Source organism: Aquila chrysaetos, chromosome 12 (assembly GCF_900496995.4).
Source record: "Aquila chrysaetos chrysaetos chromosome 12, bAquChr1.4, whole genome shotgun sequence".
Lineage (NCBI taxonomy): Eukaryota > Metazoa > Chordata > Aves > Accipitriformes > Accipitridae > Aquila > Aquila chrysaetos.
In genome coordinates this window covers 11,511,451-11,530,933 of record NC_044015.1, presented here as the reverse complement: position 1 = coordinate 11,530,933, position 19,483 = coordinate 11,511,451, and the positions used below count along the sequence as shown (strand labels likewise).

Below are 19,483 nucleotides of genomic sequence, written 5' to 3'. Positions count from 1 at the left end.
GTCCATAGTAAGTCATGCTACAGTTTAAGGCAGATGACTCAGCACACCTACAGGGCACCCTCTGCTCCGTTTCTGCCATTTCAGTATATACAACTCTTAAGAACAATACCTGCTCCCATGTTTTTACTTATCTCTCTACTGCATTTCACTAAGCTTTTCTTACCCAAGCAATATCATCATCTTCCTGACATTTGAAGATCAAAATTCTGAATAATAGTAACTTCTAATGTCTGCTTTTATTTTAGTCCTGAAGCTGTTTCATTTTTGCTGAGTCTCACTCAGAAATAAAATCAGTAGAACTTCCTGTAGCAGTTAACAGTGAACATGTAAGTAAGCCTATTTAGTGCAAAGCTTAACACTATAGCAGCTCCTCACTGCCAAAACAAACTAAAGCTTGCCAACCAATCTGCTCACACAAATACAGCTCTTGGCTAATGCATAATTTAATCTAATAAAGAAAATACCATTTTATTAATTCTTTTAAAGACTCTTACTCCTTAGTAGCAACATACCCATTTCTGAGAAAAAGTAACCTAGCCAAAGATGCAGTCCTCTCTCCTGTGAGACTGGTTCTGTGATACATTAACTACTTCAAAACCTCTCTGACACTCAAGATGAAAAATAAAACAACAACCTAAATGAAATTCACAGATCATAGTAAAACAATTCCTAACTAATAAGGATTACCAGATACCCTCAGTGCAATCCTAACAAACAACTGGATCCCTCCATACTTGCCTAGTGCCAAACAGACACCACTGATTTCCACCAGTGCTTCACAGGACTTATTTAAGTAAGCTTTCTACTCTAGTGTGCTCTATGTAATAAACAGCATTTCTGACCACACTTAAGTATCTTTCTCTCTTTCCTGGGGAGAAGTGCAGGACCTAATACTTTAAGAAGTCCTGAGTTTCATTTTAAGGAAAAACTGACCTGACAACCCATGGGAAACCCTGACCAGCCAAAACTAATGGGTTGTTTATAGAGACTCAACACTTTGTTCTCAAAAGGCATGCTGAAGCCACACACGAACACCCCATACTGCCAACTTCACGGTTCACAGAAAAGGATCAATCAGCGTGTTTTCCATATCCAGTTCCACAGAGAAACCTCTGAAAAAATTAAAAAGGGAGAGAAAGCCCATGCCGATCAGAGACGAGTAGGTCGAAGAAAAAGCTTCTTACCTCCGCCTGGGGAGCTCCATGAACAACACATACAGTAAACCCAGAATAGTATTTCCGATAGATTGAGATTTTTTTTTTCCCCTCCTGTTTGCTCTCTGAAACTTCGCTGTACACCACCAACTGACAGCAAGTGCTTCACTTCCTCATTCCTCCTCTGCGCATGCCTGCTTGCACACACGCTCCCCAACACCACTGAACACTTGCCCAGAAGACAGAGCTCTGTAACAAAATAAATTCCCACCCAACAGCAAATCCTGGAAGTTTGTGTGTAACACGTTCCCACCCTTCCTTCAAAGCTACATAATCACCAACAGGCTTCAGCGGCCCTGTAAGTCCCTTGAAAAAGAAAAAAAAGATAAAATCATGAACACCATCAAAATTCTGTTCCAAACTCATGGAAGCTCAGTTAAATCAGATTAAAGATTTACTTTCTTTTACCCTCAGTAATTTTTATTTTGACTGTGAAAACAAAGGAAGAAGTTTATCTACTTTCATGCAAAAGCCTCTTATTTTGTAGTCTGTAAAGCACCTTTGGAAAACGGGGCCAGTTAAGGGCAAGATGTTATCCCCCATTTGAAGCTTCCTGACATGTAACACCACAAGGGAAACAAAACAAAAAAAAACCAAAAACAAACCACCAACATCACAACTCTACCACAGTACCTCCCCAAAACAGGATCTAAAAGCAATTTACAATGATTTAAGCTTCATAACATCCTGTGAAGCAAGAGCTAATGTCTTACTACAGAACGGAAAACTGTTGAATAAAGTTATTAATCCAGTGCTTCACAGGGAAAAAAAAAAAATTGAATGAAACTTAATATGTTGTTTTCTTGACCTCTTATTCTTGCTCAACATTCAATCACTAGTCTTGCACCATTATGGTCATGAATATTAAAAGACAACATGTGTCTAGAGGAAGCTTAAACCTCCCTGCTCATACCCCCCAAAACATACAACCTGCACATGGCTCAAACAGTAAGTTTTTGGGGAAGATATACATGACTAACTTCATAATTTCTGGTTGATATTATACATCCCTTAAAGCTTATTTAAAAGAAAGAGGAAGTGACCAACTCTTAATAGTAAATGGTTTCATGATCTATTAACTCGGGAAATTTTTCTACCAATCATAAGGACTCCCAAGCCCATTGATGATTAAGTCTAGGGAGTTAATAGCAGACAAGCACATCTAAAACATGTTCCTTTCATTTCAAATTAAGAGTTCTTGCATTTGTCAATGCAAATGACTGTAACAGTAACACGATGATTAAACCAGGCTTAAAAGTGAAGAACCAAACAGATTAACAGAAGAAAGGCAGAAGGCACTTAAAATACCCACAACAGTTTACAGAAGAGAGACTTTGGTTATCTGGTCAAATATTCAAGAGCTATCAATCCTGCTCTCGAGGAAGGAAGCAAATAATCTGCTTTTCCCAGAAGCAGATACATGTTTGAACAGTTGAACACCCAAACAACCAGAAGAATTGCAACAACTACAAATTTGAAAACTAAAGCTAATGATCAAGCAATTAATGTGTCCCTGAAGAATTACATTCTGACAGTACTGAGTCTGAGGCCTTTTCCAAGTAATTGGGGAAGTTATGAGAGGACATTTCCTTGTCTATACCTGAAGATCAGAAAAAACAGGTTAAATTTTGTGTGTCCAGGAGGACTAATCTTTCCTATGACAGTTTTTCAGAGGTTATACATCAGATCACCCATGAAAGGAGCCATAATAAAGATAAACAGGACAAGCTTGTGAAAGTCTTCAGACTCAAGGGTACAGACACACATCACCTCTTGTGTCAGCTAGGGAAGTCACTACTCTTCTTCACTCATTCCTTTCTAAGACTTCCAGCTGAACTGTTTACATAGTTGTTCCCCAGTTGAAGCTAGCAGTTTTAAACATAGGTCTTTAATAAACACTGGTAGGCAGAAATGTGGGTGGACAGCAATTACACAACCAATACCTCGTTTTAACTGAAACAGGGCATCAAATTGGTCACACAAACAGCTCATCTAATCTAAGTAGTAAACTTCAAGAAAAGAAAGCAATGGGAAGTGGGTAGCATTCTGGAGACTGCAAACACTTCAGCTGTATAGGCACAAGTGAAAGAACAGGCATCTTTGAGTCCTAACCTGCTGAAGCAAAACTTTTATTTTCTATACACCTTTAGTGATTTGAAGTATCAAAAGTATCATAGCAGCAGTAAGATTGGCATCTGCTAATGAGAAACCATATTAAAGATCAAAATCACTAAGGCCAGTATCATTCTTTCCATGCAGGAATAACCTACAGTTACATGACTACTACTATAGGTGTTCAGTAGCTACAAAGTAAAATTAGGAAAGGCAGGGAAAAATCTTGCTGCCACTGCAATGCCTTGGTCATTTCTTACACTGAGATAAGTAGCCATGAATCATTTAATTAAGACCCAGCACAACTCAATGAAAGAGAAAGCATAAAAAACCCCAATCTAACAAAAAATTAGAAAGTGTTGCTTGCCACCCACTCTCCACTAAGAGCTTGTCTCCCAACTTGATTCAGCAGCTGTAATTCTGCTTTGATGTCAGTGACACTACAGCTACAATAATGCTACCATTGCAGTGTGAAACAATGAGACAGAGAAGGGGAGAACTAAAGTCAGGCTGGGGACACTGGTCAAAAACCATCCAAAAAAGCTCCCCAGCTTCCAATCTACAATGCAACCTTTAACAATCTACCCCCAGCAAACTTTTGTAAGAAACACTCCCTCTGGAGGAAAAGGAAAAAAAAAAAAAAAAAAAAAAAAAAAAAAAAAAAAAAAAAATCCAGAAATTGCCACAGCTGGAGCTTTTTGGGTGCTTTGTGTGTGCAGGCTTTTTCACAGCATACTGTGAAAATATTACTGAAAATATTTCTTTGACAGACTTCCAAGGCTAGAATCGAGTAGTAGTCTGAAGTTCCTCCCCATCTTCTTCCCCTTATGTTCAAGAGTTAGCACTGTTCACCATCCCCAAAATGTTTTTGTTTTCAAGCTACCTAGTAGATTTAAAAAAAAAAAAACCCAGATCTCTTATGTCCAAAATTCCAGGTGCAATAGTAAGGAAATGCTGAAATATACTGTAAGAGCAGTAGTAAGTGAATACACCTGCTACTGCCAAGCATAGGAAAGAGGAGGCTTCTGTTTCAATGAGTCATTCAAAGTAAAACGTAAATTTTACATAGAACTTCACAGGTATTCAGAAAACAAATATTTTGTGTCCATTTGAAAACTTTGTCTCAGAACTTCCTCCTTAGTGTTCTCCCCCCCCCCCTTTAATTTCTTTGATTTGGAGATGTTTTTTCTCGTCACTTAGTAGAAGCTGCCCCCATTTTAAAAATAGGTGTCAAACAGCTTCATGTTAATAACTGTTCACATAACAGTAGTCTCTAATAAAGCTTCAGTTATTCTATTTACCTTCAAAGCAAATTATTTTGGAAGACTGCACTTAAAACATCAAAAAGATGTTTTAATAAAAGCACAAAGTCATCCAAGAACAGTGAAAACAACTAATGAATTTTTAAACAAAACTACCGATGTAGTTGCTCATCTGGTTGTTTTTTAATTCATGAGTTCATTTTAAACATACTATAATTGCAAGAAGGGATCTCTTATTACATGTTGTATACAAAATAATCTCTAGACTACTTGTGATGTTATTTCAAAAGGCAGTGGAAGACCTAGTTTGCTGGCACATACACTTCATCATAGCAGGAGTTCACAATGACAAAATTTTTTTTACCCTGAGCCTTATTATAATTCTATGCCCTGTTACACCCTTCTCTCAAACATTTTAAGACAGAATTATTAAACTATATCAGTTTCAATAATTCAGCCCCTCTACTTCAGGCACCTGTTCAGTCAGCCATGTGAGACCATTTCTACATTAGTAAGAAACTGTATGGCACCATCAACTTCAGAGAAAAGATGCACATTTGAAAACAGTTGTCAAAACTGCTTACCACAACACTGCAGTCATAACAACCACTCCAAAAAGCGGAGGTAGGCAGACCGAGAAGTTGCTAATAGAAGATAATCTAGGGTTTCCCCCATTTCTCTCCCAGATCACAGTTTAAGTCTAGCTGCACTCATCCTGTCTAGAACCAAAAAGAGAATTGTTAGATTAGTGAAAATACCCAAGCTGTAAACAAAGACCAAATCATAGCCACTACCTACAAGCATGATACTCCAGACAAGATTTAACACCGCAGCAACAGAACCTCATCTCTACTAGAACAGCAGATAATAACCTGCATTGCTTACCACAAGCTAACATGGGTTAACCATCTTACCCTTGCGAGGACTGAAACATCCAGACTTATGTTTTCATTCTACCACCAATGAAGACAGATAACGAAACTTTACCTATTTGGCATTTTCAGTGCAGTTTCATGCATGTCTTACAGTGGGGCAAGTCAGAACTGCTTGTCAGAAAGTACTCTTGTGCCAGCTCTAGATCTACAGATGTCATCTATACCAGGGACTTGAAGCCTGTCAAAAACAAATCCCTTTCCTTCCCACATTAGCTTCTAACAGACTCCAAAAGCTGTTCCAGATCTGTTAAATGGTCAAGCAGTCCTGGAAACATAAGGGAAAGAGTGGGAGAAGCACAGAAGAGGGAAACTTCAAGACAGCCTCTTTTAGCATCAACACAGATTTGTCAAGTTTTTAGGTGTAGCTTCATGAGCAGCTTATTTGGGCACAACCAGGGCAACACAGAGTTTTAAGTATGTCTTCACTAATAGAAGCCATCTCTAAAGTATTGGCTAAATTATAACTACACATTTAAAAGCTATTAAGCAATCCTAACAATTTGACAGAAAAGACAAAAAAAGTCTACTAAACTAACAGTTTGCAATGATGAGAGTAGGTGACATGGCATAAGGAACTCAAGTGATAACAACCTGTGGAATTGTTCCTTTACACTAAATCCACCCCAAAATTATTGTTTCAAAAACAGTGCTTCACAGCTAGATTTAACCAATGTTTCTTGACAGTGCAAGTCACACAAATACAGTCAAAACCATCCTTTCAGTTCATCATAGTTATAGCACTGAGGAAAGTGCTATCTAAAGAAGATAAAAGAACGCTGTAGTGGTCCATAACTCCCAAGTTCTTCTGCTCCTAGAACCAAGAGTTGCAAACAAAGAAGCAACCATGTAAATGCTACAATAGCCGATACAAAAAAAAGTTCACAGGGACCAAACTAAGCCAGATATCCTCCTTTGGTAAGCCTTGTAGTGGCTTCACTGGTAATAATAGCAGGAATATTAAGATAAAGAATGTAAATTTCACAGATGACTATTCTGCTTGTTTCCACGACACAAGCTGCAATTGTGTTTTAATAACATAACCTAGTCTACACTAAAGCTCTGGAGTCATCCAAGGTTAAGAGGCAGCTTGTTGCAGAAATGGCACTGAGCCTGGAGAGTTTCAGCTCTGTTTTAACAGTTGCATAAAAAAAAAAAAAAAAAAAGACAACTTAGCTAGTCAACATATTATTCCAGACTTTCTCCCCACCTCTGAGCATAGTTTTGTTGTAAAAATCTAAACACTTTTCAGCATGGACAAACCTGCTCATCACTTTTAAGTAGTGTTAAATTACCATTCACACAGGGCTTAAAGTCTTGCAATATCAGTAGGAGAGGTCACACAACTGTTGCTGAAAAGCAGGTTAATTCAGGTACTTCTGACTCAGAATGCAATTGAGCCTCATTTGCTTTAAATGCTACTGGCACTCAGTGATTCAATTTGTAGCACTGCTAAAAAGAGCAGTTCCAGAGGCCAGAAATAGCCTGGGGCAAGGCACTCCTTTTGAATGAGACTTTTCATGCAACCTTCAATTATAAGGAAAAAAAACCCAACACCAAAAAACCCCCAACTTAAATATTTTGCTGCTTTGGTGTTAGTCTCACTTACCTTCCAGATTTATAAAAATAGCATCTTTTCTTTACAGCTTTACAAGATCATTAAAAACAGTACTCGTGGTTTTAGTGAATGGAAACAAAAGGCTCAAGTCTCAGGGTTTCCATTAAACACCTACTCTTAACCAATAACAAACATATCAGAGCTTAACCACAAAAATGAAAGCTGCTGCTTTTTTTTTCTTTTTTAATTTTTTTTTTTTTTAGTATAGCAAACAATGCAAGACAGTCATTTATAAGCAAAAAAATCCAAACCTCCAACATCCCATTGATCCTCCTATCAGTAATGGATAGGAGGTATTTTTATTTTTGGCAGGAGCATGAATTTAAATGGGAAAAAGAGTATCTTACATCCTCTTAAAAGAGGTTTTGAATTATAACCCTAATTATAAAAGTTTAAAGTTACATAGCTTGAAAATCATCCAAGAGGGCAACATATAATAATCCTGGGAAGTTACCTATTAAATATCCATTGCCAACTTGATGAATTTTGCTGCTCCAGCCTTGTAAAAACAGTTCTACTCCAGACATGTAATTTTGTCTTTTAGAAGAAAGTTCTCTTATTTACTGCTTACTCTGCATGAAACTTGTTGTAAGTGGAGAAGTCCATGAAGAACAATTTTCTCATTCTCAGTTATTAATGCTAGGTCTTAAAAGATGTATTCACCTCTGAAAACATATTACAATTATATTATAGCAGTATCAGCAACTGGAACGACACAGAATAAAAAATACGTAGGACACTATCTCACAGACTCTATTGCCAGAGTTCTATTAGTAAAAAGTATATAGTTCTCCATAGCATGCTGAACTAGTCTACCTTTTTAAAAGCAAAGGGTAAACTTCTGTTTATGAACCTTATTTACAGAAGATTAGACCTCACTCATGGAAAAGTAAAGACTGGAAGATACTCAGAAAGAAAACAAGAGTAGCTGCACAGTCAAGCATCTTTTTACTGCATTTGGGTGTTTTAACTTCTGTTAACAATCTCCTCCTTTAAGCGGTCACAGCCCACCAAGAGCTTTTAATAGGCACACCATCACAGACTGCTATGAGACTACAAGTGTTTTGAGCCTCCATATGCCCTGACTGCAATATTACCTATTCCAGTACTTTGAGAGTAATCTGATGTTTTACAGTTACTGCACACATGGACTACACAGAAAGCTACTTCTATTTTTTAGATTTCCTTCTTGTAGAGCCTTAAAGTAGAACAGATGCACTTAGCTGCCATTCATACCTCTATTGCTGCAGACCAAGCCAGGGTAAGTGACAAGTAAACTTGGTACAGGCAATATTTGTTTGACTTGATCATTTAAATTCCCTCTGTCTTGTATTGTATAAGCTCCTAATTAAACAGCAGGTATCTAAATATATGGTAAGGCATAGGAAGGGAAAACTGGGCATTGAAACCATCTTACCACCCACGCAGTCAACATCCCTTTACACATTCCTCTATCTAGCCACTCACTGTTTTGGGAATAAAAGCAATGACAGTAAGCTAAAACTGCATGACAAACAATTAAAAAAGAAAATTCTCAAAATATGTAAGCCAAAGCCACCTGTAATGGCACTACAGAAGCCATCATAACTGCACTGTGAATTATTTTCTTCAATATACAAAACCTAACAGGAACAAAGGATTTAAATCTATTTATTAGCATACTGCAGTCATTGGATTTTCACAGGCTTACTGTCAATTTTCATTCTGTAATGACAGCTCACATATCAGCTTGTCACATCACCATGACTGATTCTATTCCCACTTCTCAAAAGCTCTACTAATTCATTAAGGTAATTTTAGAACTTATCAGATGTGCTTGAAGGAAAGGATTGCTCTCACTCACTTCCCCTTCCTGAAGGTTCCCAATTACTGTCACATGAACTGGCAAATGAAATGGTCTAAGGCTTTCTTTTTCCTCTATGCTGGGGAAAGGGATGCGGGGAAAGAAAACTAACATTTTTATTTATCAGGTGAATTCATATATTACTCACAGAAGACAAAGTGGAATGGTCCCGCCCCCTTCAGATTTTACATAAAAGAAAATGCACCTGTGATCGTTTTAATGCCTAGTGAATAACACTGACACCACACCCCATTCTCATCATGCAGTGCATAATGCGATAGCCACACCATGACATCCTCAAATACCGATGTATTACTTACCCCACCAATACCAAGTATTTCTGTGGACGCCTTTCTTCCTGGTATGTCCTGAAATCATCTACATCATGCCCAAGCTTCAGCTTGACAGAGCTCAAATTATTCTATTCTAAACTGGTCTAGTGAAGCTGAAAACCCACATAAAAACAGCTGTGATCATATAATTCCTCCTCAGAAACACACCCAGAGACATCCCCACCCAGTCCTTGTGTGCTATTTTGTTAGAAACATTTGACTGAGAAGTTCCACTGAGAAAGGAGTGACCAAAAAAGCTAACTACAGATCTGTCTGCTTGCTGAAGCCATGTAAATCCTCAGACTCAGAAAACCAGGAGGGAAATACTTAATTTCTATGAATTACAGTGCAGAGACTTCGACACTTAATGTAGAATAACTCAACTGATTAATTTCCAATACACCTGGTACAGGAATAAATGCTAAAAAAAAAATAAAAAAAAAGCCTGAAAGCAACTTGCCAGTTTCTACGTCATCTTATTAGTCCTATTTTTATTCCTTCCTTTTCGCAAATGCTACAGAAATGAGACAGAACATCACACATTCAGGAGAGATGAAAATTTTGCCAAGTGCCCCATCCTGTGCCGCCCCCCGGAACATATTCTGCAAAAATTACAGTGCTTGGTGAGAAGATAAGTCTTCTTAACTCTGTTAATAATTAGGAAAAGGGATAAATTTAGTACAAGTATAACCTACGGAATTTATTTCACTTTGCAGCTACAAAGGTGTCAAGTCTCTGCTACCAGATCTCTCTTGCTCTAACCAGAAGTCTGCCTTTCTCTACCAGCAGCCCTCAAAACAGGAGGCTGAAAAGAGAGACGCTACTCTCAAAATCCAAGCAGGCTGTCAAAGGTGACTTACTACAATACAGGTCCTTAGTCTGGAAAGTACCAACTGGGCTGTGCCTTTTTGCTTTCTGGTAAAGTGTTTAGGAGAGCTTTGTCCACAGCCTTTATTATTTTAATAATAAAAATAAGAAGTATCTTGCAGTCTGAGAGAACCTTTATGACCACATCCAGAGGCACCAGTAAAATGCCAAGCAGCACCGCTGAAGGCAAAACTGAAATGCTACATTTCCCAATGTATTCTGACACAAGTCAGAACAAGGTTATTCTCCAGTTGCCTACTGTTATCAACAGGCAGTCTCTTACTCTCACAAGCAAAGAGGTGGGATGATTTAGAGGGTTTCCAAACACAGTCAACCCTTACTTTGAGCACCTTTTCTCTGCACTAAATCTCAATTACTAATGCAAAACAAATTACTTGTCTCCCTGAAGTGCATTAACACAAATACATCCTCAAACATAACAAATGGAAGAGATGATTTAGAAGAGAAAAACAGAGAATCATGAAGTAAGGTGTCTTCAAGTCAGGAAAAGGCTCTGTATAAAGTACAACACAGTAGATAAAAGGCATAAAAAGGTATCACAGAAGCAATGTCTTCAGATAGCAGTCACAACATGATTTAATACAGAACACAAATAGAAGAGACTAACAATGCACACAAGCATTAGCAAGTCCAGAAGACAACCCTGACAGTTCACACCTTTTCTGTAGAATCCAGCAACAGCTGGCAACAAAACAGTCCCATTTAAAATAGTCTGGACTATTCCAAGCAACCGAAGTTTAACTAATTCTCACTGTCCTGAATAACATTTTCTTTCCACTTGTTGTATGAATCACCTACAAAGAGGTTACAGTGTCCAGGCTTCCATCCTTAAGCCATCGTTAAACAAGGAAGACTAAAATTAAAATTCACCATTTTAACTAAAGTTTTTTGCAGCACTACTAAGACCTCTCTTTTAATTAATTGTACAGGAGGCCTCTTCACGCAATTAAACAGGGGAATGACTCATAAACAGGAAGGACAGCCCGAGTTGTAGCCTCTGGTTTAACTTACCCAGTCCATTCCATCAAGCCAGTTAAGCCCAACTTATTTTTATCTTTCTCCTTTCAAATTTACAGCAACAGCCAAAGTAGTCACGAGGGAGCATGCCATGAACAATGCTCCCTAACTTCTCACCAGTTCTGGAGGAAGCAGTGACATTTTATTAGTCCCCAGTAAAGTCCAAGAACAAAGAGTCCCACGGTTGCTCCATTATTCAAACTGCCCATCCTGCAAGTCTGAATTGTCAAATAACAAAATTAATAGGCAATATGCCATCTCTGTTACCTGCATTAGCTAGCTGAATTGAATGCTGGCTCATATCAGAGCAAAGTTAAATTAAAAAAAAAATTCACTTGGAAGGAAAGTAGCTAATACCAGAGAACGAAAGATCATTAAAGAGAACAGGAGAAGTGAAGATACCCATGGATCCAGGAAAAAAAACATTCTAAAAGAAAACAGAGCATTTTAGCAAGCAAAGAAATAAAGATTCCTTACAGAAAAGTCATAGAATGGTTTGGGTTGGAAGGGACCTTAAAGATCATTTAGTTCCACCCCCCTGCCACGGGCAGGGACACCTTGCACTAGACTAGGTTGCTCAAAGCCCCATCCAACCTGGCCTTGAACACTTCCAGGGATTCCAGTCATTTCAAATCTGGAAAAATATATGGGAGAGTGGTATTTTCTTTGTAACTGCTTTAGCAATTTGTGAGACTTTGCCCTGTTCTGATCCATTTTTGAAACAAAATCCACATTCTCTTTACAAAGCCAGTAAGACCAAGAATTACTGTCCTTCTGGAGCTGCTAAAGAAGAGCTAGTCATTTTCCAGCTTCCAAAAATTTTTGAATTGTAATGTCTACACACACAATAATTGGCAACAATGCAGGTGACCAATGACAATTTCAGTATTATAATAAACAACTATTTATCAAGATCTTTTGAATTTGATTAATTGGTTCTGGTTTTTACAACAGGGTACTTTGTCAATTTGGTACGTTACATGTAAACACCTGAGCTCCTCTGACAGGTCTAAAAACAATTGCCCAAATGCCACATAAAACAAACTTAATTGCTATAGAGGAGCTCAAGAAATACCTACCTAACCAAGCTAGAAAATACATCATACATTACTGTGAAGATTTTTCATTTACAGAGGGTGGAGGCTGAGACTTGCTTCACAGTATGCATACATTCCTACTCTTGCTTCCACGCCTCCTGTCTGAAGCGGGACAGCATTTTGGCATTTTGTATCTCCTCAAACCACTCCGAGCACTTCACTGTGGCACAACACCCAGGCTTGATTTTTGTAAAATGAAATAGGAATTTTAAATTGTGAAACATCATGAACAGAGATGATTGCTTCACTGAACTCATGAGCATGAGCAGATTTTTCAAGATTTCATTAGCACAGCATTCACTTGTAAAGGCAGGGGAAATTTTTCTACTGAGCCTCCCAGAGAACAGCTTCCAATCAAACACGAGATTTAATTATCATTAGGCCTGCATAACTGCCAGAATTATTAACGGTCATAAAATAATGTTTATGCAGCATGTCAAAATTTCAGAATGCCATGTAAGCTAATCAAACTCATTTTCTACTACTTCTTTCAAATTTAGTGGCCATTAATTTCAAGGTCTCTCCTTTGGTTCTTGCATCTTGGCACAGAATTAAAAAAAATAAAGGGCACAAAACACTTTAGTCTTGCCGTACTGCAAGTACCAGATTCATCAGATACAAACACTGGATAAGGAAGTCTTAACACTTTCATTTGTTTGTACAGTTCCTAACATCAAATAGTAACTGAAGGACTTCCATTCTAAACCGGTAACAAAAGGAAAGGGGGGGTGGGGGAGAACAAGCTGAAAGAATGTGACTTACAAGAAAAGTATGTCAGCAGTAAGAGTTTTATTTCACTCACTTTTGAAGGGCATTTATATTACAGAGTCACTGTAGTAAAACATGGAAGAGTTACTCATTCCAGTACAACTGCTACAAAAAGTGAAGAGTGCTAAGTCAGTATGAATAATGTTTAGTCTAAAAACAAAGCACAGAGAAAGTTCAATGTTACTCAACATTGGGAACATTCCACAGAAGCTGGTTTATTAATAAATAGGTAGTTAAAACCATCCCACTCGGCATGAATTTCAATTCATTCACTTTGTAATGCCTTCCCTGAACCTCACTCCTTTTGCCCAAAAGATAGCTCTTAAATTTGAGTTGGAGACCAACACTGCCCGCCACAATTTATCAAAAATAATTAGCTGCAGGTCCCTGAAGACTTTCAATGCATAATAAAGAGACAAGATTCCTGCTACTCTAGTAGAAGTCTCCTTTCAAAACAGCGTGAAGTTAAAAGCTGTAATTGAAAAACCTTCCAACTTCCTCAGAATTTGAGCTGAAATAATTGCTAGAGATTATTTCAGGAGGAAGTTCTGAGAAGACCTTACGAACCAGGCTATAAGCACTACTGTTCCACCAGCTGATCAACCAGAATTTTATTACGAACAACAGGTTTAAAAAACAACCATACCTCAACCTTCAAAGCTTATCCTGACAGGGTCTGATACACAATGGAAGCATCCTGAAAAGTCACGACATTCTGAATGCCCAGATTTTATGTTAATCTTAACAGCCTGCTTTTAAACACTAGTTAATTAGACCATTTTAAAAACACCTATTTAACTGGCATAGTAGAGGAATGAGACAAACCAGACTTGCCTTGTTAAAACAAAAAACAAACCAAAATAAATCAGAAACCACCTGCGAGATCTAGATTCTCCCAGACTAGCACCTTTCAGTTACTTCAGCTACTCCATACATTTTGTTCCTTCAGTTGTCTTGCAGCTGAAGCACAGACCTATTACAAAAGTCTCAAATTAACAAAATATGCACCCCCAAGACTCCAGATATTTGTACGATTGAGAAATAATGTTTTATGTGGAGGATTTGAAAAAAAGTGGGTTTGCAAGAAATCTGTAGCGAGAGGGATCTATACAGCAAGAAGAACATGTCACTTATGGCTATTTTAGTCACTTCAAGGTTGGAATGAATAACTGTCAATAAACCCTCCAGCTTTTGTAACACTGAACTCAAGACTCGCCTTACCACAGTATTACCCATCTGACACAAATACGCTCTTCCGTGTCTCAAATTACATAGCAACCTGTGCCACAATCTATGTGAAACAAATGAAAGATCCGTTCCTTCCTTCAGTCACATTTGCGCTACTTCTTAGTTTAACTGCACATCCTCCATTTCTTATGCTGCAAAACAGGAAAAATTGAATTCTTCTGTCTGTCAAAACAGTCCTCTTCCCTTGCCTCCTCTCCCCTCCTCCCAACCATCTCTCATATGATGACTGTTCTCCATGTTCCTAATAATTCCTCTTTTTTAACAGTGTAGCTAACACTGTACAAAAAAAGACACACAATCAAGTGATAGAGAGATTTTCTGTATTATTCTACATGTGGTCCTTATGCTTCCTGAGATCCTTTCCTCCCCTCCACCCCTTTTAAAACAAACAAACAAACCAACCCAACAAAAACCCCAAACCCAACAACAACAACAACAAAACCCCAAAACCCCAGCATGCTGAGCAGGAGCTTTTATGTAGAAGTCTGCAAAGGGTGTCAAGTTCCTTTTTTTCCTGTGTGAATTAACATTAAAGTCTTTAGATTTTCCAAATGTCAATGGCTGGTGCTCAGGAGATGCTGCTACTTAGACATCATGACATTTTTCATCTGCATAATGCAACAGTGTCTCTCTCACACCAAGTTCAAGCTTGAGCCAGAGCCAAGAGCTACCTTCTCAAATGTAAGAGTAATACCTACCTGTGGATATTCTGCCAGTCTTACTGCAAACTATTTAAAGTCTGCCTGCAATATGTTTCTGATGTATATAATAAGAAATCTCTACCTGCTGAAAGTTGCCCTAGACCACATGTAGCTGCCTTCCTTCTCATTGTATTAGAAAGAAATCTCAAAGCAGGGACACCCATCACACTTGCATGAAACACACTCCTCTACAAATTCCAACAGAGCAGTGTGCAACTGGTACTGCTTCTGACAACATGAATTTGCAACAAATGATTTAGAAATCTTGATATTTCTATCACAAAAGTCCCTTCCTTCTCCAGCTGGTAGCATACAACATGTTGCTATCACACAGTAACAGGAACGCCATTTCCTCAAGCACTCTAACCAGAAAGTCAGAAAAATCTATTTACAATAAGCTGACAAGACTTTTGCACCTTCTTGCCCGTTACGCATTTCCACAAATAAAAAAAAAACCCCAACACCTCATTAGAAAGCAGTTAGCCCTTAAAATCTAATACCATTTCAACTTTTACTGTACTGGGAATGAAGAAAATGAAACCGATGCAAAAGATAACCATCAAGAGACACACTTCTTGAGAAAAACAAGTGGTCAAACTAAGTGATGGGAACTGCAACTAATTCAGCATGAACTGTGGAATATCTCTGTACAGAAAGGAAAGTAACACAACATAAGTAAATATTTGTGGTTTTTTTTCCTCAGTTATCATGAGTCCATAGACTTCAGACTGCATTACTGTAAGACAGCCTACACAGAATCTTGAAGGTCACACTGAAATTTCAGCTGGTGCAGGATGTTTATATAATGATCTTTCACAACAGAAGCATATTACATCTTTATTCCTGTATGATAATGGTTTCATATTCATTACCAAGTGCAGTTCTAGGCATTAACCTCAAACTACAAATTCCCCTATGGCTTATCTATCATGTACTTTGAGTCAGATTTTTTTTTTTTTGGCCTAACAGCCTATATTACTTGGGATGCTCCAGCAAACCACCACCTGATTTACTGGGTGTGGGAAGAACCACCACAAAACCACACAGAATTTCATCTGCAAAATGATTCAGTGAATCCACTGGGGAAAAGAATTTTAAACAACGAGCAGGCTTTGCAAAAAATTAAAGCTTTATAAAGGGTCATCTGCTTAAAAGGTACCTTATAGTGGCTGCTGCATAGCTATTTTGAGATGCTCAGGATGTTTGGGAGCCTAAATGCAGGCGAGTTCTTTCCTTCTAGTTCAGCTTTACACTTCATACTGTTTGAAACCTATGATTCCACAAGTTCTTTCAAATGGATGAAACATTTTTTCCAGGTATCCAGCATGTAAACTATTTAATTTCTTGGGTGGAATAAAAAAAAAGTAATTATCCTTCATAGTATTACATATTACAGAATGGGAAAAGTCAATTCCCTAAGTATCATGTCACACCCTTTTACAGCACTGGTTAGTCATGACATACAGACAATAAATAAAATGGGATGTCAGTCTTTGCCACCATTATCAAAGTGACCACCATCAGCATCACCCAAGACATCTGAACCACATATAAAGAAATTAAGTCAATATTTTAATACACACACTCACTGAATCTCAGCTTCTGCAACGTTTAATTCAAGAAGATTGATAATGGTTTCCACCCAGATTGCTGGTAAATCACTCGCAACATGGCAGAAGTTTCCAAAAGCAATCCTGTTGACTTCTGTTCATCTGGTTTAGCATCACCCGTTTTATATAATAATATACGTGTCCTAAAATGCCTATAAATTAAACCCTGACATATTAATGTATGCAATTTCTGGATTCATACATTCATCTGTTCAGTGGAACGTTAGGTTTTAGAATCATTATTGGCATACAATAATCTCATCATAAATTTCTAAAATATTTTGCTTTAAACTAAGGTAGTTTGGATACAAAGCTGGCAAAAAAACCCAAACCCACTAGAAAACATACAAGTAACCTCCCACTCATCTCCACTAAGGTTACTGCTGCTCAAAAGTGATTGACAAGTGCACCACTCAAGTCTCTGGTTGTCAAAACAGACTGCACTGATGGTACTTGCGTTTCTAAATTTCCCTCAAAGCAGCCCGTCAAGCTGTCTGCTTTGACAGAATCTTTTCTGGGACAGGAAGGTAAAGCAATAAGCTATAGCAGGGAAAAGAAAAGGTCCGTTAACTGATAACACCTGCTTCTATTTATGTTAGTGGAAACCATAATTTCCTATCAACATTGTGTATTAATGAAGAAAGCCACGGTGCTACTGGTGAAGCTTAGAAATCATCAAGGTACACGCTCCTCCTAGGTTATTTATACAACTATGAAGTCTCTTATTAGCTTCGTTGACTTCAAATGCAGAAATACAGACATTTATAATTGATAAAATTAATGCTCTCCACATGCTTATAAGCCTCAAGAGGGTAAAAAAGGTAAGTTTAGGAACACATTAATTTCTGCTTCATAGAATTGCTGTGTTATCCAACAACTCTATAGCTATATGACACAAATACAGTATAAATGCTGAATTTAACAACTACATTTCTCTTCCAGAGTCATTAGAAGATAGCATTGCTAAACCAGTTACAATGATTAAAGCAGCTGAGCAACAGCCCAGGTTACTTTGAACCTTTTAAGCATTTTTGCAAAATATTTTTTTTTCCACTTCAGCCATTTTCAATATAGTAAAAACACACAGAGAACAGTAGCTACCACCGAAGGGACAGAAGATTTTTCATTCATACTTGACTGAAACTTAAAAAAGAAATGAGAGCTACTCTGAGGAAAAAGGCATACATGTGGACAAAATTAAACATTCCCAGTTCCGAGGAAAAAAAACACATCAGTTCCATGTTTTAAAGCAGCACAGGCCTCACAAAGGCTTTTGAGGACAAAAACTGACACCAGGGCATTCCCAACCACCAAAGCACGTTAAAATGCAGCCATAACACCACCGCACTCCCGGCAAGAAACCTTACCCATCCTCGCCCTGTTAATCCAACAGCTAAAACAACGCCAAGGTGAAAAAACTAGTGAAAGTCAGCGGAGTTTCTGTTTGGTTTTATCACGGTTTCCTCCCTGGCAGAGGGAGGCTGAGGACCACCTCGCTCTTCCCTCAGGCGCCACAGACAAAAGAGCGACAGCCGGGGGGGGGGGGGGGGGGGGGGGCAGCTCTGGCCTTATTTCCACACCCCCCCACACACACACAGTTGTTCGTTTAACTGTGCCGAGTGCGACACGGGCATGAGTTTTCTTTCTAGGCGCGCAGAGCCCCTGAAAAAACAACAGCAGACGCAGGCCACACACAAAAGCCGCCTGTCCCTTCGCCGCCGTAGCCTGAGGCAATACCGCCTCTCCCCACCCCCCAGGCCGGACCCAACCGCTGGGCCCTCCCCGCCCCTCGCCGCCTCCCGGCACCGGGGACGGCGGCCTCCGCAGCTCCCTCCCTCCCTCCCTGCCCAGGGCGCTCGGTAATCGAGCCCGGCAGAAGCCTGAGGCCTAGTGAAGCACACAGCGGCACCGGCCCCGCAAGCAAGCGCGGCGCCCGCCCCTCCGTCTCCCTTCCCTAGGAAGGGGGAGGGACAGAGCCCTCCCGCCCCACCAGCGCCCCCGAGGCCAGCCCCATTGTTCCCCGCACCCCAGGCTCTCTACTCCCCGCAGCCGAGCCCAGGAGCGGGTGGTAGAGGAGACAGCATACTCACCACACGGGCCGGGCTCCCCGCAGCGACCACCGGCCCCCTCAGCTACGGCACACGGGCGCGGCCGCAGCGCCCTGCTTCTCCAACACCCGCAAGCCCCCAGGACCCCCCACCGCCGTCGCCTGCCACCCCTCCACCTCCGCCGCTGCAGCAGCGGCGGCCATCTTGTGCGTCGGCTGCCTCTCCTCCCTCCCTGCACCGCCTCGCCGCCGTCTGCCTGCCGCCCGCCCCTTCCTGCGCCCGCCCCCCCGGGCAAGCGGGGCGGCCCTGGGAGAAAAAGCCGAGTCACGGGCTGTATCGTTGGGCAGGGTGAAGGGCAGCGCTGTTAGGCGGGGGTGTTGTCACTCTCCGCCGCGGGGAGGGCGTCGTGAGTTCGTGTTAGTGATGGTGCATGCTCCCCGCTGCCTTCCCTTGTCTTTTGGGTGGGTTTTTCGTTCTTCTACCTCATCTTGTTCTCGCCAGTGATGACTGCGGGCGCGACGAGGCTACGGGGTCGAGGTTGCGGCTCTTCAGAGGCTAAGTGTAGCTTGAGGAGCTCCGTGTGTGCTCGGAGCCTCCCAAAGCCCCTAGCCCGCCATTTTCTCTACCTCAGCGCCCACAGCAGGGCGGGAGGGTGGTTCCTCTATTCGGGCTGCACTGCAGTTCCGTCTTCTTCCCTGCTGTGATTGCCTCATGCCAACAAACCTTAGAGCTTGGAGGTTGGTTTATTTTCTTACTCAGAGGAAAAGAAATCATGAATGCTGTTCCCCATCCA

General features: G+C 40.0%; 1 protein-coding gene across 17 annotated transcripts in view; it reads right to left on the bottom strand.

Annotated features, from left to right (window-relative positions):
• RC3H1 (ring finger and CCCH-type domains 1) overlaps nt 1-18,907 on the bottom strand; it is a 67,323-nt gene extending 48,416 nt beyond the window's left edge. For 7 of the 17 annotated variants that reach the window (XM_041127689.1, XM_041127693.1, XM_041127697.1 and 4 more), the window contains exon 1: nt 18,733-18,905. The gene's annotated coding sequence lies outside the window, so the exon portion shown is untranslated. Of the gene's footprint in view, nt 1-1,184; nt 1,317-5,172; nt 5,192-18,732 lie in introns of those variants that run through there. The other 10 variants (XM_041127695.1, XM_030033076.2, XM_030033077.2 and 7 more) reach the window with 6 other exon arrangements.
• Nucleotides 18,908-19,483: the final 576 nt, after the last annotated feature.